This window comes from Leptopilina heterotoma, unplaced genomic scaffold, assembly GCF_015476425.1.
Source record: "Leptopilina heterotoma isolate Lh14 unplaced genomic scaffold, ASM1547642v1 Lhet_9, whole genome shotgun sequence".
Classification (NCBI taxonomy): Eukaryota; Metazoa; Arthropoda; class Insecta; order Hymenoptera; family Figitidae; genus Leptopilina; species Leptopilina heterotoma.
In genome coordinates this window covers 149,656-167,445 of record NW_025111193.1, presented here as the reverse complement: position 1 = coordinate 167,445, position 17,790 = coordinate 149,656, and the positions used below count along the sequence as shown (strand labels likewise).

Genomic DNA, 17,790 nt, shown 5'->3' with positions numbered 1-17,790 from the left:
AAGTTTGCAATTAAAATTCTTCAAAAGTTAATTTTCAAAAATGGTAACAAAATACTTGAAATAAATTAATTATTTTCAATTAAATTTTACAAAATTTTAACTATTCAAAAACAATTTTTGAAAGATTTGTTTATAGTTATTTTTTGCATTATTAAAAAGGAAAATAAGTTGCACTTTTTTTACTAAAAATTGTAGTATTTTGTTGCAATGTTTGGAAGAAATGTCGAAAAAGTTGCAATTTTTGAAAATAAGTCGAAAAAGTCTCAATTTTCTTAATTTTCCGGACAAAAAATTTTTTTCATGACATTTACCTGACTTAACTATGACAAAAATTTTGTTTTAATGTGTCATGGAAATTTTATCATTTATCACCCGGAAATCATGGAAAAATCATGGAATTTTATAAGGAGAAATTTGTAGAAACCCTGTATTCTCTTTTTTCCCGTTCTCTCTCTGTTTCATTATCTCTCTTTCTTTTTCTCTCGTCTCTCCGTTTTACTCTCTCTTTTTTTTGCTGTACTTTTCTCTCCCTCCCTCCCTCTCTCTTTTTTTGCCACATCTCCCTTTCTTCCTCCCCCTCCTAAGCCTTTCGAGATTTATCGTTTACTCAAGATACACTACCCTGTCGATAGATAAAATCGCTAGCAATCTCCTGGCATTTGAAACGGAAGAGAATTGCCGAACGGCGTAAAACACACCACTGAAGGAAAGTGCATTGAAAATCAATGTTTACGAGTCGACGTATCTCACTACTTGTTACGACACTACAGCTGTGATAATACCGGCTAAAAGCAAAAATAATTTACGAAACGAATTACTTACCTTTTTCTCTTATTCACCCCTCCCCCACTGACAACATTTTCCGGTCATTGTCAAACAAAATTGGAAAATAAAAATTTACTTATTTTTTTTTCACCTTTTTTCGAATCTGACAGAAAAATTGATAGATTTCTCCTTTCTTTCTCTCTGGTAAATTTTCTTTTAAATTGATGTTTCTATTCTTTATTTCTTCTAATTCGAATTGAATAATAATCTTTCATAATAATTTAATTTTTTACTAAATAATAATTGTTCAACAGTGAAACTTGATTTTTTAAATTTTATAAATAAACAATTCTTAGAAAATTGTTTTTTAATTCAATGTTATGATATTTTTACAATATTCTTGAACTAATAAATATAATTAAAATAATCTATATTAATAATCGTTGTATTCCGGTAATCTGTTCGCAGTTTGCTTTTTTGTTTTCTAACTTTCTTTAATAATTTTTCTTTTCAAATATATTCTCAATTTTAAAATTATTTAATTCTTGCGAAGAATTTTACAATTAATAAAAATAATTGAATTGTTTAGAAGAATTTTATCATAATTTTTGAAAATAATTGAATGTTTTGAAAGAATTTTATTAAAAATTTTAAAAATAATTGAATTATATTTAATATTTTTAAAAATAATTGTATTCTTTCGAGAAATTTTAATAAAATTGAATAAAAAATAATTGAATTCCTCCGAAGAATTTTATTATTTATGAAAGTAATTAAAATTTTGGCAAAAATTTAATCAAAATTTTTGAATATATGTAGTTAAATTCTTCAAAGAAATTGTATTTAAAATGCTGAGAAATTAGTTTTTAAATTCTATAAAAAGTAATTTAATTTTTCAAATATTATATTAAAAAATTGACATACCTAATTAAATTTTTATAAATAAATTCTGTAAATAATATAAATTTTATTAATAATTGAATTTTTTAAATAAATTTTACAGGCAATTTTATAAATAATTAAATTTTTGAGATTAACACAATTTTAGAATTATTATTTGAATTATTTTTTAGAAAATTAAATTTTTTAATTATAATTGAAATTTCTTAAGTTTTAAAATATATTTGAATATTTTTCCAGAAATTTATTAAAAGTCTTAAAAATTAATTAATTTTTAAGGGATTTTACAGAACAAAAAAGATTTTAAATAACCAGAAAAAAAATTTAAATAATTGAAAATAATTGAATTTTTGCAAATTATTTTTTGTAAATTATTTTTTAAGAAAATAATTGAATTGTTCCAATGGATTTATTAAAATTTTAGAAAAAATTAAATTCTTTCATGAAATTTTATTAAAATTGTATTGAAAATAATTCAATTCCTGTGCGAAGAAAAAAATATGTCCGTTATTTGAATGAAATAAATTTGTGATTTTTTTCGGAAAAAAAATTTTATTTTCCGTGTGAGAAAATTTAAATTGAAAATAATTATTAAAAATATTGTAGTTCGTGCGGTGAATTTTGTTGTTGTGTATATATAAAGGGAAAACGGTTGATAAAATTTAATAAACAGATATATAGGTGCAATTAACGTGATGAATTAATAAAAGTTTTAATATATAATATAGAGCAACAGGTGTTGTGGATTTGTAAATATAAAAATATTTTTAAGAGAATTTAATGAGTGAGATTATAATTATATTTTTATTCCCGTGAATAGAAGGGTTTATTTTTCATATATATAGGAAAAAGAGAAAATTTTGTTGTGAAAATATAATGTCGAGTGGAGAAGGAAAATTTGTTACCTTTTTTTTCGTCTCATTTCGTTAATTAATAAACAAAATGGTAATTAATTAATTATCAAAATTAATTATTGAATAATTATCGGTATAATTATTGAAAACATCACGTTGCTTTGTAAATGAATTGATAAAAAAATACTAAAAAAAATGCAAGTAATTTTTAGATAGTTTTTAAATAAAACAAAAGTTTTGATTATGATTTTAAGTAAATATTTTTTTGTTACAAATATTTTATTGATTATAAATAAATATTTAATTTATTATAAATATTTCATTTTTAATAAATATTTTTTCAATAAAATATAAATAACTAATAAAATATGAATAAAGAATTTTAATAGGAAAGGAAAAATTTTCTTTTTATTGGGGGAAAAAATATGCTGATGATGAAAATAATTAAATCATTCAGTATAGATGAAAAACATATTTAATAGATTTAGAAAATGACTTGGAGGATTAAAAAATTGTTTGATTGCAATTAAATCTGATTTAAAGTTATTTCTGAATATACAATGTATCACATGGCACGTGATATTTCAAGGACGAGTAGCAAAGAATTTTGAATTTTTGTCTTGATATCACGTGAGGCGCACGTGAAAACATTCTTGTTTGTCATTTTTTTAAAGACACGAGTTTAAGTTTTCGATTTTGATAATAAACTATAAATTAAAATAAGAATACATTAATTACTCAATTAATACTTCGTTATTAATTAAGTATTTTTTGAAAAATAATACTATTTTTTAAAAATAATACTATTTTTTAAAAATAATACTATATTCTTAGAAATTAATATTATTTCTCAAAAAGAAATTAATAAACGTCAATAAATTAATAAATATTAATAAATATCAATAAATATAATAATAAATATAATAAATAAATTACGTTTTACATGAAAGACAGTATTTTTAAATTATTTTTTCTTGAATAATTTTTTTGTGTAACAAAAATGACTAAAATTGATTTTTTTTTGTGAAAAAGTACTTTCTGTGAAATAATGTTCACAATGTACGTATTTTAAAAAAATAAACTGTATTAGTGATATATTTTTTTTACGACAATCGATTGAGGTATAACCGATGACACACGTAAAATTGAAAAAATACATAGAAAAGAAATAGAAGGTGAAAATTTATTCCACGGAAATGTTTATAGTTTGAAAGCTATTGAATATTTAATAGAGACATTTGTAAAATTTCATGTCGCAGTGTAAAGATTTATTTGATTTATTTTTTTCGTACTTGCAATAATCTTGTTACGAATCGCATGAATTTTACCAAAAAAGAATAAAGAAAGAGAGGTAAAAAAAACACCGAATCTTATATTCGAGATTTGAATTTCAAACATATTTTTTCCTCGATTCTTCTTATTTATTTATAATAAAAATAATTATTATTATCATTCTTGGACCAATATTGAAGTTAGTATTAAATAAATATGAAATATTATTATATTTTAATATTTATTGTATTTAATAAATAATAAATAATAATAAAATAATAAATAGATATTTTAATCAACAATAATAATATTCAATAATATTTAGTAGTTATGATTCTAGAAAATATTTTGTAAAAAAGAAATTTGAAAATGAAGAAAATTTTCATTTTCTTAAATAGTAATTTTTGTATAAATATTTGAGTAGCGAAAGTTATTTTTCAGAAATAAAAATTAAAAATAAATTTTGTTAAATAATTTGTCAAGTAATTTTTATATAAATATTCGAATAACAAAATTTTTGTTTGATAAATTACAATTTAAAAAAGAATTGAAATAAAATATAAAAGTAAAAAATATAAATATTAATACAAATATAAATATAAATTATTTTATTTTAAGATGGTGAAATTTCAAAAGAAAAAAAAAATGGAAAAACTATAATTAGATTCAACGTATTATATTAATAATATGTAAATGACGAAATAGAAAAAAAGAATCACGCAAATGATGTAAATAATACATGTCTGATAAGTAATAAATAATAATTCAATGTTGTGTATAGATAATGATGGTAATCATTTATTAATAATTTCAACATTATATACATATGGCATTGGATTTCCTTTTTGCTGTTCTTCATTCTTCCTTTTTACTTTTCTTTTTTCTTCAATATATACATATACATATGTATGGTGCTTATACTCTTTTTCCGGTGCTTTCAGTCTTCCTCACTTTGTCCTTCCGGTAGATATAATCGTATGTACTTTCACATCGTGTGTGTCTCTGTATATAATATGTGTGTGTTGGTTAGTGGTGAATATTTCGAATTCATAGATAGTAGGTCACAGTTGTCAAATCATTAGTTAAAATTCTCTTCTCCCCCTCAAAAAAAAAAAAAAAAAAAAAAAATTGTCAATTTATCAAAGTAAACTTTATTTATAGAAATTCGAAAAATTCGAAGGATAACACTTTAAATGTCACGTTTATTTTTTCAAAAGACTCGTGTGCGTAAATTTTTTATTCTATTAATGGAACGTTGCAAAAGAGTTTTTTTTTCAATTGACGTCTCTCTTTCTGTCGTTTCAATTTCTCATGCGAAATGCAGGCAATTACAAATATTTTTTTAAAAACAACATTTTAAGAACAAATATTTTTTTTAAATAAAAAAAGAAAATTTTTGTTTAATAAAAAATTGGAAATTAGAGAAATTAATGTAGTTTCAAAGGTTCGAATAAACGACGATATTTTTATTACTCCTATTAATTTGATTGTTGTTGGAAAATTTTGTTTTTTTAATTAAAAAATTTATATTCTACTAAATGATTACAAATTACAATATTTTTCATTTTAGTTTAAAATTTTTTTAAAATATTGGAGTACAAAAAAAAGGGTTCGTTCATTTTAACGTTTAAAACTTTATAGATTTATTTATTATTATTATTGTTAGAAAAGCTTAAAAATTTTTTTTTTAATTTAAAAAAATTCTTTTTCCTTACATTTTTTGATTTCGAAAATTTGAGAAAAAGATTAAAATTGAGAAATGGTTTTATTTATATACGGGTTGAAAAATGTGAAAATAGGAAAATTAGAATTAGATGTTTATACTTTAATTATGAAAAATAAATGTAAAAATAAAAAGCGGGACTTTGAATCCGCTTGTAGTAACGGTTCGCTAACTTAAACGTACACTTTTGTATTTACGAGGACACAAAAAACTACAAAAAGCAAAACGTATAAGGTCGTTAAAATTCTAAATTACATCGCGCATAATGTTTTACACATACTTTTAACCTTGTAACGGTTTTAATGATCACATCAACGAAACTTCCTTAATGAAATCATAAACCAGCGTTTACTCTACAATTTTAAATTGTTTATATTTCTTTTCTAAAATTACTTGAAATATTTTTTTGCTACATTTATTCAAAATTTGTAAAATTGTTTTTTAGAGTATTTTATTGATTTTCTTTGTTTTATTCTCATTTTATTACTTGCTTTCACTTTTTTATTTTATTTTTTCTTTTTTGTTAATTTATTCCTTTTGCTTTTTTGTTATTTTGTTTATTTATTTGACTGTTTTGTTATTTTGTTTATTTTTTTTACTCTTTTGTTATATTATTTTCTTTCTTTGACTTCTTTGTTATTTTATTTTTTCTTTGACTTTTTTTATTCTTTTGTTTATTTGTTTTACATTTTTGTTACTTTATTTATTTTACTTTTTTGCTATTTTATTTTTTTCTTTTTTGTTATTTTATTCTTTTCTTTTACTTTTCTGTTATTCTTTTTTCTTATTCTTCTAATTTGTTGTTATTTTATTTTTGTTTAATTTTATTGCTATTCTATTTTATTTGTTTATTTATTTAAATTTATTTTAAGGGGCAATACTCGTTGCAATTTTATTATTTTCTTTTCTTTTTTGTTATTCTTTCCTGTTTTTAATTCTATTTACACGTTTAGAGAGGAAATTTTGCAAGGCATTTAAATAAATTTATCGAAATCAAAAGTTGTAGTAGTAAAGTGAAATCTGAACATTTTTCAATTCGTTGGCTATGTGCCAAAAAAGGGGTCAGACAGGTCAAGTTGAATTTTATTAACAAACTTTATCAGTAGTGTGACCAAAATTTGTGTTCATCATCGATCTTCCTGTGACGTGATAGTGTCGATATTATGTAACAAATTGCGATTTATAAATAGTGAGCGACATAAGATCGATTTAGAATGAATTGAGTAAAGAAATATTTTTTAATGAAATTGTTAATTATTGTCTGTATATTAAAAATTTCGATTAGTTGGATTAGAATGGTGTTTATTTTTTTGTCGGAAAGTTGCGAGTGATAAATACAAAAGGGGTGACAATGTCCCATTTAGTTGAGTAGAAATTCTTTCGATGATCCGGTTTTGGGAGATTAATCCTTTTGATTGCGAACTAAAGCGGAAAACGAAGCCCGTAAACCCATAATTTGTAGGTTCGTTTGAATGTGTATTGAAGATTGATGTAGGTATTTCTGTAATACGATTGCGTAATTGGTATTCTATGTGCGCGTGCGTATATGCGATATGCCATCTTTGCAGGAGGGTTAACGATAAAGGAACACCTATACACACAGGAGCCAGCCGATAGTCCCGCGACATTCATAGGTGCCAGTTTACGCTAAATTATAGAGGTCGTTCAAATATCTCTCTTATTGGAGAATTAGATCTAAAGTGCGTCTCTATTCTATCTTTTCTCTTTCCTTTCTATCCTTTTTTCTCTATTTCTCTATTTCTCTCTATTCTGTAATTTTCTTTTTTCTCTATTCTCCATTTCTCTTTTTCTCCATTTTCTATTATTATTAACTATTATTTTAATTTTTCAATTTTTTTAATTTACATTTTCTATTATTATTATTTATTTATTTTAATGTATAAACGGACATAAAAAACCCTTACAAATAATACTACTCTCTAAATTTAAATTAGTAAAAATATTTACTAATTAGAATGAGTAACTGACTTTTTGCTATTGAATTAATAAATTTTACTAATAAATAGTTATTTCTAGGGGAATGTAGTCAAGGTTGGCCTACTGTCTAGGTAGGCCACTCGCGTTTTTTTGTCAAGTTCACTAGCGCCACCTACGCGCATTTTTGTCGAAGCTTGTCTTAGTGAAACCTAACTTTTTGTTCAATTACATTTTCGGAAAATCGAAAATTGTGTTTTCTGTGACGTCGGTACAAAAAAAGCTCAAAAAAAGTTTTGTGCATAATGTGAAAAACCATTAATAAAAGATAAAAAACAAATTGAATCGTCAAGGCAAGTATGCAGAAAATTTGTGGGACTCATGGTTGAAAGGAAAACAAAGTAAAAAATCGAATCCCGAAACGTATTTCTTTATGGTTACAACAATTCGGTAATGTTACTTACTGTCAAGGTCGGCCACTATGTGTTTAAAATGCGCAAAGTTGAGGACGAGCTACTTCATTTGCAAAAACTGCAATTCTGTATAACTCATAATATAATTGATCATCTTATTAATATTTTTATTTAATTTTATTAATATTTTAGTGCAAAACTTTTTTTTATTTATATTTATTTTTTTATATTGTTTATTGTTATTATTTTGTTATTTCATTAAGTTACAAACTGTAAACAATAAAGAATCAATTTTCCGTAACTCCAAACATGTTATTTTAGTTTTTAACGATTAATGCCCTTTGAATTTTAAACATGGCCGACCTTGACTGTAATGGCCAACCTGGACTACAAATTTTTTTTTTTTTAAATCTTTATAACTTTTTCATTTTTAAACCTGTCAATTTACTTTGTACAGAAAAAATGTTCCTATTAAACAGGACTTTCCAACCATATACTTCAATTGTCCAAATTCATTTTTAAAAAAAAGTTATAAACAAAAGTCAAAAAGGTGGCCGACCTAGACTATGTTCCCCTACTAATTTTTTAGTAAAATTTACTAATTCAAAAGCAAAAAGTCAGTTACTAATTCAAATTAGTAAAGATTTTTACTAATTCAAATTTAAAGAGTAAATATTGCAGACTAAAATTTTGTCTAAAATTAAATACAAAAAAACTATTATTTTAATTTTTCAATTTTTTTAATTTCAATTTTCTACTATTATTACCTATTATTTTAATTATACAATTTTTTTAATTTCCATTTTCTATTATTATTAACTATTATTTTAATTTTTTAATTTTTTAATTTTCATTTTCTATTATATTATTAACTATTATTTTAATTTTTTAATTTTTTTAATTTCCATTTTCTATTTCAATTATTCCTCTTTTTCTCTATTTATTCTTAGATTCTTTTTCTAAAATTTGATCACAATATACCGCTTGCGAGAGAAATTTCATGCCACCTAGGCGGCTCTTTAAAGAATTTTTAGGCGCGAAATTCAAAATAAGACAAATTTACCAAGAAAAGAAAACCTTCAATTTTCTCTATTTCTGACAATAATTTATTTATTAATAACATAATTCTTCAAGAACTATCATAAAATTATTAATAATAAATTATTTAATAGAGTAATTTTACTTAAATATTTTAAAATTAATTGAATTTTAAAAGAGTTTCGTTTACAATTTTCATAAATAATTGAACTTCAAAGGGATTTAATTTTAAATTCAATTATTTTCAAAAGTAAAAAACTTCAGAAATTCAATTATTTTTAATACAATTTTAATCAAATTTCTTGAAAAATGTTTAAAAATTCAATTATTTTCAAGAATTTTAATAAAATTTTTTTGTAAAATCCAATTATTTTTTAAAGTAAAAAAAAATTCAGAAATTTGATTAATTTTAAAACAATTTTAATCAAATTTTTTGAGAAATGTTAAAAAAATGTTAAAAAATTCCATTATTTTCAAGAATTTTAATGAAATTTTTTTGCAAAATTCAATTATTTTTAATACAATTTTAATCAAATTTCTCATAAAATTTTAAAAAATATTAAGAAAATCAATTATTTTCAAGAATTTTAATAAATTATTTTTGCAAAATTCAATTATTTTTAAAAGTAAAAAAAATTCAGAAATTCAATTCTTTTTAATACAATTTTAATCAAATTTCTCGGGAAATGTTAAAAAAATGTTAGAAAATTCAATTATTTTCAAGAATTTTAATGAAATTTTTCTTGCAAAATTCAATTATTTTCAAAAGTAAAAAAATTTAGAAATTTGATTATTTTTAATGCAATTTTAATCAAATTTTAATCAAATTTTAATCAAATTTCTCGAGAAATATTAAAAATTTAATTATTTTCAAATATTTTAATAAATTTATTTTGCAAAATTCAATTTTGTTCATAAATAACAATATTCATCATAAGAATTTAATTATTTTTAAAAGCAGGGAAAAAATTCTTCGCAGAAATGCAATTATTTTCAAAATTTTTTTTTTTAATTCTCATTAAGGATTTCAATTATCTTTATAAATATAGCAAAATTTTTAACCCAAAATTCAATTATTTTCAAGAATTTTAATAAATTTCTCGGCATTTCAATTATTTTCAAAAAATTTTTTTCAATTCATATTGACTTTCAATATTTAGTATTTTAATAAAATTTCCGAAATGAATTCAATTATTTAAAAAATAATTTCTATAAAATTCTAGAAAAACGTTTAATTATTTTTATTAATAATAAAAATTTCACAAGAATTCAATTATTTAAAATAGAATTTGCGTAAATTTTTTCGAAAAAAAATATAAAAAAAAAAAATTATAAAAAAATTATAACTTTTTTAATAAAATTCTTCCTCGAAAAATGTAATTATTCTTAAAAAGAATTCGATTATTTAAAAATTTGTTGATAAATTCAATTATAAACAGCGTAGTGTACAAATAATTAATTAAATATTTTCCCATTTGCAATTATTTTTCTTCGCATAATATTTAATAATATAATAATAAAATTTTTGTTATAATTATATAATTATTTGAAAAATAGATAAATTATTATTGTCATTATTATTATGAAATAGAATATAGAATTCAAAGCGCAATTAACAGGAATAAAAATGAAAATAAAAATCATAAAAGGAAGAATAGCATTACATAATTGCGTTTACTATAATGAGGCACTAAATGAGCTGCTATGAGCTATTATATTAGAAATCAAAGGATGTACACTTTATATATTGTATATTATAAATTTATTAATAACTTGTTTGAATTTGTTGCGTCGCGCAACATTACCCAATGGATTAATTTGTCCCGAGATGAAAAAAGCAAGTTAAACGAAATAGTAGAGGATTACTTTGACCTTTTTGGCAAATTTCACTGGCGAAAGAGAAAGAGAGGAGGTAAATCAATACGCGTTGAGCCAACCTACACACACGTTACTCTTTATCTGCCAGTTTCAAATTTACTCGAGGTTCAACAACATTTTATATATATATGGAGACCTTAAAAAGGGATTAAAAACCATGCCAATATCACCGAAACGCACACGCGGCGTGTGATACGCGTTCATCACTTTATCCTGCAGGGGAAAATTAAACACGAAAATCAAGTGTTCTACTCTATATAATATATAATCACACGCACAGAAACAATATAGACGAAAAAATAAAACTAATTCTCAAATTGAAAAAGATTTTAGTCACTAAATGTGAATTATAGTGGAACTTCATATAATTTTTTTTTTTAAATTACTACCAAGTTTTCGTATTTTTTTCGCTGAAAAATCAGTAAAAAAATAGTAATCATTAAAAATACTAGTGAATTGAATAGTAAATAAATTTAAAAAATATTAAATTAAAAAAAAAATAAAGTAAATTTTATAAACTTGGAAAAAACCTGCAAAAGTCACGGAATTTTGATCAAAATCATGGAAAATTGTTGTTTTCTAAAGTTATTGTGTTTATTCTTGAAATCTAATTTTACTTAAATATTTCAAAATTAATGCAATTTTAAAAGAGTTGCATTTACAATTTTTATAAGTAGATGAACTTCAAAAGATTTGAATTTGAAATTTTGTAAAATTTCAATTTTAAATGACTTTATAATTAGAAATTTTAAAAAACTTAGATTTTTAAAAAATTTCAATAACTAAAACACTTCTGAAATGAGTTAAATTTTTTCATAATATATTTAATTGATTATTAAAAATAATGCGGATTTATATAGAAGAATTTTAGTTAAAAACACTAAAAGAAATTTTATTTTGAAGCAATTACAAATTATTGCAGAAATTCAATTATTTTCAAAAGTAGTAAAATTCTTTTCAGAAATGCAATTATTTTCGAAAAAATTTTAATAAAATTCTTGGCAAAATTTCAATTAATGTCAAAAATTTTCCTCAGTTCAAATGATTTTTAATATCTACTATTTTAATAAAATTTTCCAAAAGAATTCAATTATTTAAAAAAATTTAATACAATTCTACGCAAACATTTCATTATTTTCATAAATAATAAAAATTTCCCAGGAATTCAATTATTTTTAATACAATTTTAATGGAATTCCTCAAAAAATTTAATTATTCTTAAATTTTTTTTTTAATTTATCAAAGAAATTCAATGATTTTTAAAATGTTTGCTAGAATTTATTTATTAGAATTTAAGTATTATTTTTAATACGTGTTAAAAAAAATGAAAAAAAATGAATTGTTACAAAGAATTTGATTAAAATTTTTGAAAATAATTTAATTTTTTGAAGACATTTAATAAAAAATGTACATTTTTAATTAAATGTCTTCAAAAAATTAAATTATTTTCAAAAATTTTAATGAAATTCTTTGTAACAATTCTTTTTTTTCAAAATAATTTTAATAAAATTCTTCGTAGATAAATTTCATTTAATTTCAAAAATTTGTCAAAATTCAATTATTTTAATGTCTACTACTTAAATAAAATTTCACAAAAGAATTCAATTATTTAAAAAGAAATTTTATTAAAATTCGTCTCAAGAATTCAATTATTTTCAAAAGTAATATAATTCTTCGCAAAAATTCAATTATTTTCAAAAATTTACTAAAATTCTCGTCGAAATTTCAATTATTTTTATAAATACTAAAATTTTTCTCCGAAATTCAGTAATTTTCAAAAATTTTAATAAAATTCTTGGCAGAATTTCAATTATTTTCAATACAATTTTCATAAAATTTCTCGAAAAATGAAATTATTCTTAAAAATTCTATTTAAATGTTTTTAAGAGAATTGAATTATTTAAAAAATTGTTCATAAAATTATTTATAAAAATTCAATTTTAGGAAACATTTAATTATTTAATAAAATATTTATTTTTATTTTCAAATAATTGAATTCTCGTAGAATTTTCTAATAAATATTGATTTCAAAATGAATTTCATTTGTAATTTTAGATTATAATTGAATATTGAAACCATTACAGCGTATTTTTTTTTAGATATAATTTGAATTTTCAAAAGGTATCAAATTAAAATCTTTAAAAATTGGAACTTTTCATACTTTTAATTAAGAATTCTGTATAATTAATTTTTATCAAAAAGTTAAATGGAATTTTTTATTAATTATTTGAAGTTTTTAATTTCGAATCTATTTAATTGAAGAATGTCAGAATAATCGAAATTTCGTAAAATTAAATTGTAAACAAAAGAATTTAAAGATTCTCAAAGAACTTTTTCAAAGATTATTTTTAAAAAATTGACTTAAAGAAGAATTTTTGGTTGAAAATTCTAGAAATGAATAATCGAAATAATGGAAATAATTTTTAAAGAAATTTAAAAATTTTTTTTTTTTTTTTAAATTTTTTTTATTAGAAAACATGAAGATATCGATAACTTCATGTTTTATAATAAATATTCTTTTGTTATTGAATTTCAAATTTTTTAAAGTCTTAATTTCTATGAAAAAATAATAATTAAATATTTATTTAAAAATAAAGTTGGAGTCAGGGAAGAAGTCAAAGTTTTTTTTTACCCATTTTTAATATAAACTTCAAGGAGTAAAAGTTTAAATTCCAAAAATGACAATTTTCTCGACACAGTTTGTTATATATTTTCGTTAATTACACAAGTTTAGTATATAATGAAATTGGAAACTTGCTCTTATTCCCGTTATATATACGTTTTTGTTAATGAGTAGTAGGAGGCAAGGGTATAAACTTAAATTTAACGCAAATCAAAGTCCCTCGAGCGATTGCTCGTCGATGAATTCGATAATCGTCGATAATTGTGAATAATTATATGAACTTAGGACTAGGTTAATTGTGGATAATTAAGGCTAGAGACGCACGGAGAAAACTCGAGTTTTCCAAAAATTTATTTGACCAATCTGATCATTTTCATTATTTCACTTTTCACTACTGTATTATTTTTGTTTCCTTTTGACAAAATTTATTATTTCTTTTTCACTCGAGGAAATTTACTATAGAATGTTTCTATTCAATAGAATTTCTATTTTCTACTAATTGAAAAATTTTTTTTTTTAAATTACAAAATAAAAATCTAAAATTTCTCTAATTATAATTATTTATTTTATTTATTATTGCATTACTTATTTTATGTTTTTTCAATTATTTTCTTTTTGTTACTGTAACTTCTTCAAAATTATTTTCATCATTTTAGTTCAATTATTATTTACTACAATTTTTATTTAAAATTCTTCTCTAAATAAATTTTTTTTAAATTAATTTTTGACAAATAAATTTTTATTAGAAAATTCTAGGAGAATTTAATTATTTAAATATTTTAAATTTATTACTTTTATCCTTAAAAATAAAGAATTTATTGAATATTTTTTAAAATTGAATTCTCATATAAACAATTTTATTATAAATGTAGAATAGTGTGACAAGAATTTTTGTTCTCGTTAATATTCAACTCTTAACACTCTCATTAATTGCTATCAGTGTTATTGATAGTTGCTTAGAGACGTGTGTCAAGTTAAAGTTGATTATTATCATTCAACGTGCGAGCATTAATTTGATATTTATTTAAACGCTCATCGTTTTATCTATGCTGAATCGCAATGTTAACGTCTAGTTTCTTTCTTATGAATACAAAAGATGCTTTCTAATTGTCACTATTATCTGCGTCTAATGTATTCTTCACGTTTTCAATGTTTTGTTTTCTGTAAATAATTTCACCGATATTTTTTCGCAATCTTTTTATTTATTCACATTTTTTTAAATTTTATTTTATAATTAATTCTTTTTTATTTTATAATTAATTCTCAATTAATTCTCTTCTATTGTCTTAGAATGTTATTTCGTCTTTGGAATTTTTATTAACAATTTTCCCCGGAACAAAATTCGCAATAACATTGATACGTTATAATTAAAAACTGCCTTTTAAAAAGCATATTAAGGTAAATACAGTAATTAAATGAAGAAAAAAAACTGTCTGCTCTCAATATTATTTACGAGAAATTTTTTCTTTTTTTTACAATAGAATTAAAAAATAGTTGTGTCTTTTGCAAAAAAAAAAAAAATAAATAAACATACAGAATTGTAGACAAGAAAGTTACAAAGTATTCACACATATATTGTAATTGTGTAAAAATGCAGTTGAGACAGTGTAAATCAAAATGACAAGAACATAATATACAAATTTTATGTGCTAATTTGCAATTCTTATTTAACCTGTGAGTTTAGTGTGTTGAGATCGTTTTAAAGACATTTATATTGCTATCGTTAAAGACGTTTAAACTGAGGTGAAAGGTCTTCTGAAAAATGGAAAATTTACTTTTTTTAAAAAAAAGAAAAAAAAACTCGTTTTATTGGCCGTGCGTAATTAAAAATTATTTTTGCATATTCAAATGAAATAATAAAATTTCTTTTTATTAAAATGTCATTAAAAAGTGGAATAATAAAAGGATATTAAATGTATTAAAAAATATTTTTTGCAACTATTTTCTTTTCATATGCAAAAGACGAGGAAGAATTTTTATTTATTTTATTTATTATTTACTTTATTATTTATTTCGCTTTTTTTCATTTATATTTTATTTTTCAATTCATTGAATTTTTTTATTTAATGTTTTTTAATTTTTTTTTATTTTATTTTGTATTTCACTTCTTTTGGTTATTTTATTTTTCCATTCAATATATTTTTTTTTATTTCAGTTATATTATTTTTTCTACTTATTACAAGTAATTAATATTATTGTTTAAATCAAATATAATTTTTTTCAGTGGTATTATTATTCTTATTTATTATTATTTATTGTTTTGTTTTTTAAATTATATTTCTATTATTTTTTTATAATTTTTTTTATTATTACTTTATTATTTAATTTTCACTTTAATTTTCACTTAAAATTTTTTATTTGTTCGGCAAATTCGTCGATTTTGTAACTACTAATTTGAAATTAGAGGGTTAATGGAAATTTTTTTTGTCATTTTGAGATTTTAGTGAAATAAAATAGATTGAAATCGATTGTTTGGTTGTAACATTAATTACATAATGAGCTTTCACAGTGACTAAATATATCTTTCTATTATATATGCGCGCATTAATTACTACATTAAACGGTTCATATACCGCTCATTGATTATCTGTTTTACACAATTTCACCAATATTGTAATTAAACTTTATAAATAGTTTATACAATATTCGACAAGAGTGAATGTTTAAAAATCACTTCACGTCCCTTTGATTTATCGCTTTTTCAATAGACTATAATTATAATAATAATTAATTTTAAATTATATTATGAATAAATAATAAATCGTGTTCAATTCAACGAGACTTGATTCGAATTGTTCGTTGAATTCAACGTTTTATTAATTTCATTTATTTAATTAACAATGAAGTAAAAATATCCTTATTAATAAAATCAGATGTCTGTCTGTACATTGCTTAAAACTTCAAAATGTTAACATGATTAGTTATTATGGACATCAGGGATTCCAAAAATATTCTTAAAAAATTTAATGTATGTACGTATGTATGTACGTATGTATGTACGTATGTCTGTCACAAAAACTTTGTACCCCAATCACACAAAAACATGTAAATCGATTTAAGTCCAACTTGGTAGGTTATTAGGTATTGACCCAAGGAAGGTTTATAAATTTACAGATTTAAAAAATATTAATTAGAACGGGAGATATTCAATTTCTTCAAAAAATTCAAAAAATCGAAAATTTCAAAATTTTTAATTTTTTCATGGATTGCTTTTAAAGTTTCTATACTTGAGTATCACATGTTATTTAGTCACATTTTAGCATAATTTTGCAAAAAATAAAGTCCTATAACTAATATGTAAGTATACAAATGTTTTCAAAAAATCAAAAATTTCAAAATTTTACATTTTTCATGGATTGCTTTTAATCTTTCTATATTTGAGTATTACATGTTATTCAGTCACATTTTAGAATAATTTTGCAAAAAATACTATCCTATAACTAAGATGTAAATATAAAAATATTTTCAAAAACTTCAAAAAATGGAAAATTTCCAAATTTCACATTTTTAATGGATAGCTTTTAAACCTTCTAAAATTCAATATTATATGTTATTTAGTCAGATTTTAGCATAATTTTGCAAAAAATACTATCCTATAAGTAAATATAAAAATATTTTCAATATCAAAAAATCGATACTAATTACTATGAAGTTTAATTCAGTAGTATTTTTGGAGTCTCTGATTATTATTTTGACGTAAAAATAGTGTAATTGAGAATTATTTATCAAATTAATCTAATATTTTCAAGAATTTCAGAAATATTGAAAATGCAAATTTTTTATGATTAAAATGATATTGCAGGATGTCAAGAAATTGTAAGTCACCTCTGATACAATACAAGCATATTATATGCCACTAGGCAAAAACTTATGTGTTAAAACGTTTTTTTTATTTTAACTCTAGATTTAACTTTTAGAGATGTTTTGAGCAATGTAAAGACAAAAGTTAACACGGTGTCTATTTTATTTAACAAAATTTCCTGCTTTGTCCTTTTTCACGGTTTATCTTTTTTTTGTTAAATTTAAATTTACTTGATTTTATCCATAAATAAATCTACAAATGGCTATAAAAATTTACTTATTTTTATGAAAATACTCTTTCTTAAGTTCATATAAAATATAGATTATATTACTAGCTGTCGTACCCGTCTACGACAGTTTTTTGTTTCTACTAATACATTTAACAGGGTAACTACCAAACGGGGAAAACTGGAAAAAGCTGGGAATTTTCCAATCAAATTAAGAAAAAGTTTCATTACATTAATTCGCTTTTAAAAAATTGCTTTTTACTTTAATTTTTATTGATGTATAATATTTATGAAAACAGACCCGGGTCAAAATTTAAGCCCTACTTTCAGTCTAAAATATAGGTCTTATGTTAGGTTTTAG

General features: G+C 21.4%; 1 protein-coding gene across 6 annotated transcripts in view; it reads left to right on the top strand.

Moving 5' to 3' along the window:
* The window catches only part of LOC122511719 (AF4/FMR2 family member lilli-like), a 315,906-nt gene that overhangs the window by 161,636 nt on the left and 136,480 nt on the right, over window positions 1-17,790 (top strand). The gene's annotated exons all lie outside the window — the stretch shown is intronic.